This window comes from Globicephala melas, chromosome 16 (assembly GCF_963455315.2).
Source record: "Globicephala melas chromosome 16, mGloMel1.2, whole genome shotgun sequence".
NCBI lineage: Eukaryota > Metazoa > Chordata > Mammalia > Artiodactyla > Delphinidae > Globicephala > Globicephala melas.
This window is the reverse complement of record NC_083329.1, coordinates 73,448,263-73,454,741: the sequence shown is the minus strand read 5'-3', so window position 1 is coordinate 73,454,741 and position 6,479 is coordinate 73,448,263. Positions and strand designations below refer to the sequence as shown.

The window sequence follows — 6,479 nt, the reverse complement described above, 5'->3', positions numbered from 1 at the left end:
CGCGCCCGGAGGGTGGGCGGGGAATTGGTGGCGGCTCCGGCGAGTCGGGCGCCGCCCAGGTGTGCCCGAGGCTGGGGAGGTGACGGCGGGGCGGCGGCCGCCGTCCGCAGGCGGGTGAAGTCGGTGAGTACCCGGGCCATCCGGCCTCGCCTGCCCGCGGCTCCCAGGGCTAGGGCCCCTCCCGTGCGGGCTTTGGGGCGCAGGCCCCGGACTGTGGGTTCCCGTCGCTGTCGGGTCACCTCACGGACGAGCTCTCCTGGGGGCCGTGTCCCCGTGGGTTCGCCGCAAGCCCTCCGGAGTCTGCTCCGGTGTCAGGAAAAGCCGCGGTTTTTCGGAGCCGTTTGACTTGGCTTTTCAGAACTGTGCTGCCGGAGACCGTTGGTTTGCGTGTGTTTTATTTTTATCACTTTTTTTTTTTTTTTTAAACCAACTCACCGCCATCTCTGCTCCCCTCAGTGGGTAAACTTTGTAGTCAGCTGTTACCGCTTTATTGCGTTAAATTAGTATTCTCTGGCGGCAGCCTTTCTATGCCTGCCAGACGCTAGGCACCTTTAAAAGATGCATATTTGTGTAGGAATTAGTGGCGCCGAGGAGACCGCGGGACGGGAAGCCTCTTGCATTTTTAGACTTCTTGAAAATTACACTATTCCTGAGCAACTTGCCGAGGAATAATTTGTAAACGCCATAGTGAAGCTTTTATTTATGATGTTATTCGCAGAATGAAAATTTGATTATAAACCTGAAGCTTTTATCCGTCAGACTACTTTTGAGATTTATATGCGATGTCTGGACATTTAACTATCATTGAAGGTTCTCAGGAGCTGGGCCTTGATTTTTGCTGGAGTTAATGTTGTATTAAAACAGGACTTCGAACGTGGAAGTAGGAATCCAAGTAGTATTTTATGACTGAGGATGTTAACGTTCATTTTGTATTATTATTCTGATACCATTTGTCTAAAGTTGTCTTATTACTTAATGTAAAAAGGATTTGGATATCCACTATTTATGGCTTAGAGAATTTTGACATAAGTAAACACAGTTTTAGTTCTCTCAGTTTGGAAATTACATTTTTTTCTTTAACTTTTTGATTGAGATATAAAATATCTATGAAGTCATCAAGCGCATAAATCTTAGTTGTACACCTCAGTGAATTTTTGTTTTTATTGTGCAACCACCAGCTTTCATATTATACCTGTAGAGCATTTCCGTCATTCCAGGAGTTTCCCCCTGCTTCTTCCAAGTCAGTTATACCCCTGCCCAGCCCCCATCAGTATTCTGATTTCTGTCATCATCTATTAGTTTTGTCTATTTGGGGCTTGATATTAATGGAATCCTACAGTATACTCAGCATATTGATTATGAGATTCTTCCATAATGTTTCATGTATCAGTAGTTCTTTTTTATTGCTGTGTGGTAATCCATTGTATCCTTATATGGCACTCCTCTGTTGGTGGATATTTATGTTTCTAGTTTTTGTATATTATGTATTTTGAAGAATGCTATGAACATTCTTACAAATGTCTTGGTGAACATCTGTGCATTTCTGTCAGCTGTGGAATGGCTAAATCATAAGGTAGGTGGAAAATTACGTTTTAACCATCATGGAGTCTTCCTTTTTAAAAAATACAATTTGTTATTTTAACTTATATAACATTAAAGATTAGTAAAAAGCATAACTATTATGATTTCAAGACTTAAGTGATTCATTACCATATTATTATTATTTACTCCTTGGATTGCACATCTATGACAGCCTTCTACCAGACTGTCATTATTTGTTTAAACTGTCTGTTAGGCAAGTCTGTTAGTTAGAGCTGGTGATGTTCTGTCCCTGAAGCTTGCTGTATAACACTTAGATAAGAACTGTGTTACTCAAGTTAGTGGTTGCTAGGGGAAATGAAACACCAAAAGGATGTGCCTAAAAGCGGATTGAAGAATCATAGGATTGCAAGTCAAAAAACTTACATTGTTGTTGTCATACTGCACAAAGTCCTAGGATAAATGTAAAATTGAATTATAAGGTTAGTTACAAATCTGAATTTACTATAGGAGTACAGTGATTTCCACCTGTACTGAGATACTGATACATTTATAATGGGAACAGACAACAAAAATCACTAAACATTTGTGGGAAATCAGTAGCATGTAAGAAATGGCCCAGACTGAACAGATACAAGGACTGGACCTGAAGCAATGTAGTTCATGTAAGAAAAAGAAAAAAACTTTAAGATAAATGTTAATATGCTTAGATTTCGGAGGGTATCATGCCTACTGAACATATACAGGCTGCCCTGAAAACACGCAATCAGTTCTTGAATATTGAAACATAGAAAGTAGGGAAAAACAGTTAACGTGGAAAATGGATCCAGGAGAGGGCCAGTGTACATCTAATAGGAATTCCAGGAGGGAATAGAAATTAGAAGAGGAGAAATAACCACAGAGATAACAGATCATGAAGGTAGGAGTATCCAGGCAGACTCTTGGGCAGTCTGATTAGACTTCTAATCTGAGACATGGAATGCTGGATGACAGTGTGGAGCAGAGTTTTAAAAGTGCTCGCTGGACATTTTTTTTTCCATTGGACATATTTCGAATTCAAAATCTTATCCCTAACCGAACTGTCATTCAAAGTGGGGGCAAAATTAAGTCATTTTCACCCAGAACCACTAGGAATACCTCAGGATGTACTATATCAAATGAAAAATTAATCCAAGAAAAATAGATGTGGATGTGGAATTCAAGAAACAGTGATCAAAGAAAACAGTAAAACTTATTTCTTTATTCCAAGTCATTGATAACTATAGCTAAGAAATGTAATGCAATGCAAAGGAAGGATTCATAAACCAGAGTAGGTATAGTTTTCAAGTCTGTAATCTGGAAGAAATATTTAACGTGATTTTAAAGTTGATTGGGAAGGTGGGTAATAGGTAAAGGCATGTTGGAAGGCTTATCCTGAGTATCTATGCTATAGATACTGACTAGTTACATACTGGAATGAATGCTTTAAGGAAATTTGTCCCAGCAGTTCCATTTACAGGGATTTATTCTATAGATGAATTAACATGTGGAAGGTCATGTATATACATATAAGACTATGTCTGCTGAGATGTTAATAGTGTCAGTAGATTTAAAAGGATACACAAGGGACTTCCCTGGTGGCGCAGTGGTTAAGAATCCGCCTGCCAATGCCAGGAGATGTGACTTCAATCCCTGGTCCAGGAAGATCCCACATGCCATGGAGCAACTAAGCCCATGCGCCACAACTACTGAGCCTGCGCTCTAGAGCCCGGGAGCCACAACTAATGAGCCCACATGCCAAAACTACTGAAGCCCGTGTGCCTAGAGGCTGTGCTCCGCAACAAGAGAAGCCACCGCAATGAGAAGCCTGTGCACCGCAACAAAGAGTAGCCCCCACTCACCGCAACTAGAGAAAGCCCGCCACAGCAACGAAGATCCAACACAGCCAAAAAATAATAATAATAATAAAATAAATAAATAAAAGGATACAGAAAAACTGGAGAGGGGAACTGGGCCTCTGGGATAGAAGGGAGAGGTGTCACTCTATGCCCTTATATCCTGTTTAACCTTTTTATCACGTGTATTTATTTTGTGGAATTTTATAAATATAAAAAATTTTTAGGAGTGTAAAAATTGTAAGGGTTTAGAGCATGGATTGCCAAATCTGGCTGACCACTTGTTTTAGTATGATCTGTGACCTAAGAGTGGCTTTTATATTTTTAAGTGCTTGGGAAAAAAAGAATAATAGTTTGTAACATGAAAATTATATGAAGTTCAGATTTCAGTGTCCATTGGAACACACCTGTGCCATTCTTCTACGCATTTTGTGCTACAAGGCAGAGTTAATTGGTTGTGATATTTGCTACTTGACCCTTTACCTAAAATGTTTGCTAACCCCAGATTTAGAGGCCAGAAATAGACTTCCATATATATAGGAATTTTGCATATGATTAAAGTGGCATTTCAGATTAGTGTCAAGAGCATGGATTGTTTAATAAGTGGTAAGAATTGACTATCTATTTGAGGAAATACATTTTATAGTAGGAATTCCAGGAGGAATATATAGCCAAAATTCTCAAGCCAAAATTGAGAATACAGGAAAAGCTTCTCAAGCCAAAATTGAGAAGTAATACAGGAAAAGCTTGATAGGTTTAACCATTAACAACAACAAAACAAAACTTTGAGTAATGGGAAATAATACCTAAAACTTATTGAACACTTAATGCTTGTCATGTTTTACTTAATTAATTGTTACAATAATACTCCAAGGTAGGTGCTATAACTGTACCCACTTAACGGGTGAGAAAACTGAAACTTATAGAGATTAAGGAACTTGTCTGTGTTGATGAGTTAGAGAGTGGTCGAGCAGATATGTGCACTTAGGCTATCTGGCTCCCAAGACTATTATACAGACAAAAACTGAAAGAATTATTTGTAATTTGTTAACACCATTGTATAGATATTATCTATGTCAGCACATCTGGATCTACCTCATTCCTTTTAGATAGACATTCTATTGTATAAATGTCTGCAGTTTACTGAACCTTTCCCCTACTGATGGATAAAGTTGCTTTTATTTTTATTTAGCTGTTACATATAACACTAGTAAACATCTTATGCATGTGACTTTATATACTAGTGTGAATATTTCTGTAGTTTAGAATCTTAAAAGTGGAATTGCAAATTGTTGCACTAAAGGGCATGTGCATTTAAATCAAATTTGTCCTCCAAAAAATAAGAATGTATGTGTGTGTGCGTGTGTATTTTTAGTTTATCATTCATCAAAGGAATTGTAACATCTTGGAAAGAACCTTGGCCATCCAAGCAAGTGATTTCTTTTTACAGACGAAGCTCAGAAAGGTTAAGTATTATGCTCAAGATTACATAGCTATTAAGTAGCTATGACACTTGACTCTGTTTTTACTGTGCCACAGGCTGCCTTTGGCACAATTTTCTGCTTTATTTATAAAGATATGGGTATTACTCTCATTTGTTTTGCTGAAATCCACGTACCATAAATTTAATTTTCCCTGGAAACACTTGTCAAAACGATCCATCTGATGTTACTTGTTCTTGGCACCCAACACTGTCTTAGTCAGTTTGGGCAGTTATAACAAAGTACCATAGACTGAGTGGCTTATAAACAACAAATATATTTCTCAAGTCTGAGATCAGGGTGCCAGCATAGTTGGGTTCTGGTGAGGATCCTCTTCCAGGTTGTAGACTTCCAACTTCTTGTATCTTCACAAGGCAGAAAGAGGGCTACTTAACTCTCTGGGGTCTCTCTCATAAGGACGCTAATCCCATTCAGAAGGGCTCCACCGTCATGAACTGATTATCTCCCAAAGGCCCTACTCCTAATACTGCCATATTGGGGGTTAGGATTTCAACATATGAATTTGCCAGTGAGGGTGGGGGAATATTCCATTCATTGCAGTGCGTGACATACAGTAGGTACTCAAATATTTGTTGAATGCACGCTGCCTTTTGGTGATCAGTATTTCTAAATATTTACAAAGTATTTATTCAATGACCTTAAAGAATCCATGTATCATTGTAATACTCATCAGTTGCTCAAGAAGTAAAAAGTTCTAATTCCCTCCCTTACATGTGTTTGTACTTCATAATGTTTTAGTTTAGTCTGCTGACAGAGGTTTTGTTTTCCTAATAATTTTTGTGACTTTTTGTTGTTTAAAAAATGAACTCAAAATTATACATTTAGTATTTGAAAACTTTAGAAATCGTTCAGAAAATTTAGATTATACAGACTAGAATGTTGAAAATAAATAAATTCAGATTCAAGTGGGTTGCTTGTATTTTGCAGAAAGCAGTAGGCTACTCTTATTGCAGAAGTTAGTTTGGCACATTGCAGTGTAAGCATCCTGGAAGTGATTATGAAATGTTTATTGGTAGTTTCATAAAATTATAGAATCAAATGTTTGAGTAGAAACTGGTTAAAGGTCATATTATTTAGGGATCATTACTGTAGAATGAACTATCTTTAATACTCTCTTGTTTTCTCAGAAGCACAAGGCAAATAGAAAAGATGTAACAAGACTTTCAGAGTAATCTGAGTACTACCTTTGTGGGGGCCGGGGCCTGGTGTATGCTTTATTTTGTTTTTTTAAATCCAGATTTTTAGTCAACGAATCTTCATATTTGTCTTAATGAACAAAATGGAGTTTACTTACAAATGCCTCTTTGGCACTACTACACAGCTTCACTGAGGTATAATTGACTTACAATAAACTACACATGTTTAAAGTATAAAATTTGGTAATTTGAACATACCATATATACCTGAAATCATCACCACAATCAAAATGATGGACAAATCCATCACTCCCAAAAGTTTCTTTGTGCCCTTTTATAATTCCTTCCTGGTACGACCTTCCCTACCCTCGCCCCATCCCAGGCAACCACTGACTCCTCTGCTTTCTGTCACTACAAATTACCTTATG

The 6,479-nt window shown here is 38.2% G+C and overlaps 1 protein-coding gene across 7 annotated transcripts in view; it reads left to right on the top strand.

The window, feature by feature from the left end:
* CSGALNACT2 (chondroitin sulfate N-acetylgalactosaminyltransferase 2) overlaps positions 1–6,479 on the top strand; it is a 49,208-nt gene continuing 42,729 nt past the window's right edge. For all 7 annotated transcript variants that reach the window (XR_009559360.1, XR_009559361.1, XM_060286447.1 and 4 more), the window contains exon 1: positions 1–123. The gene's annotated coding sequence lies outside the window, so the exon portion shown is untranslated. The remainder of the gene's footprint in view (positions 124–6,479) is intronic.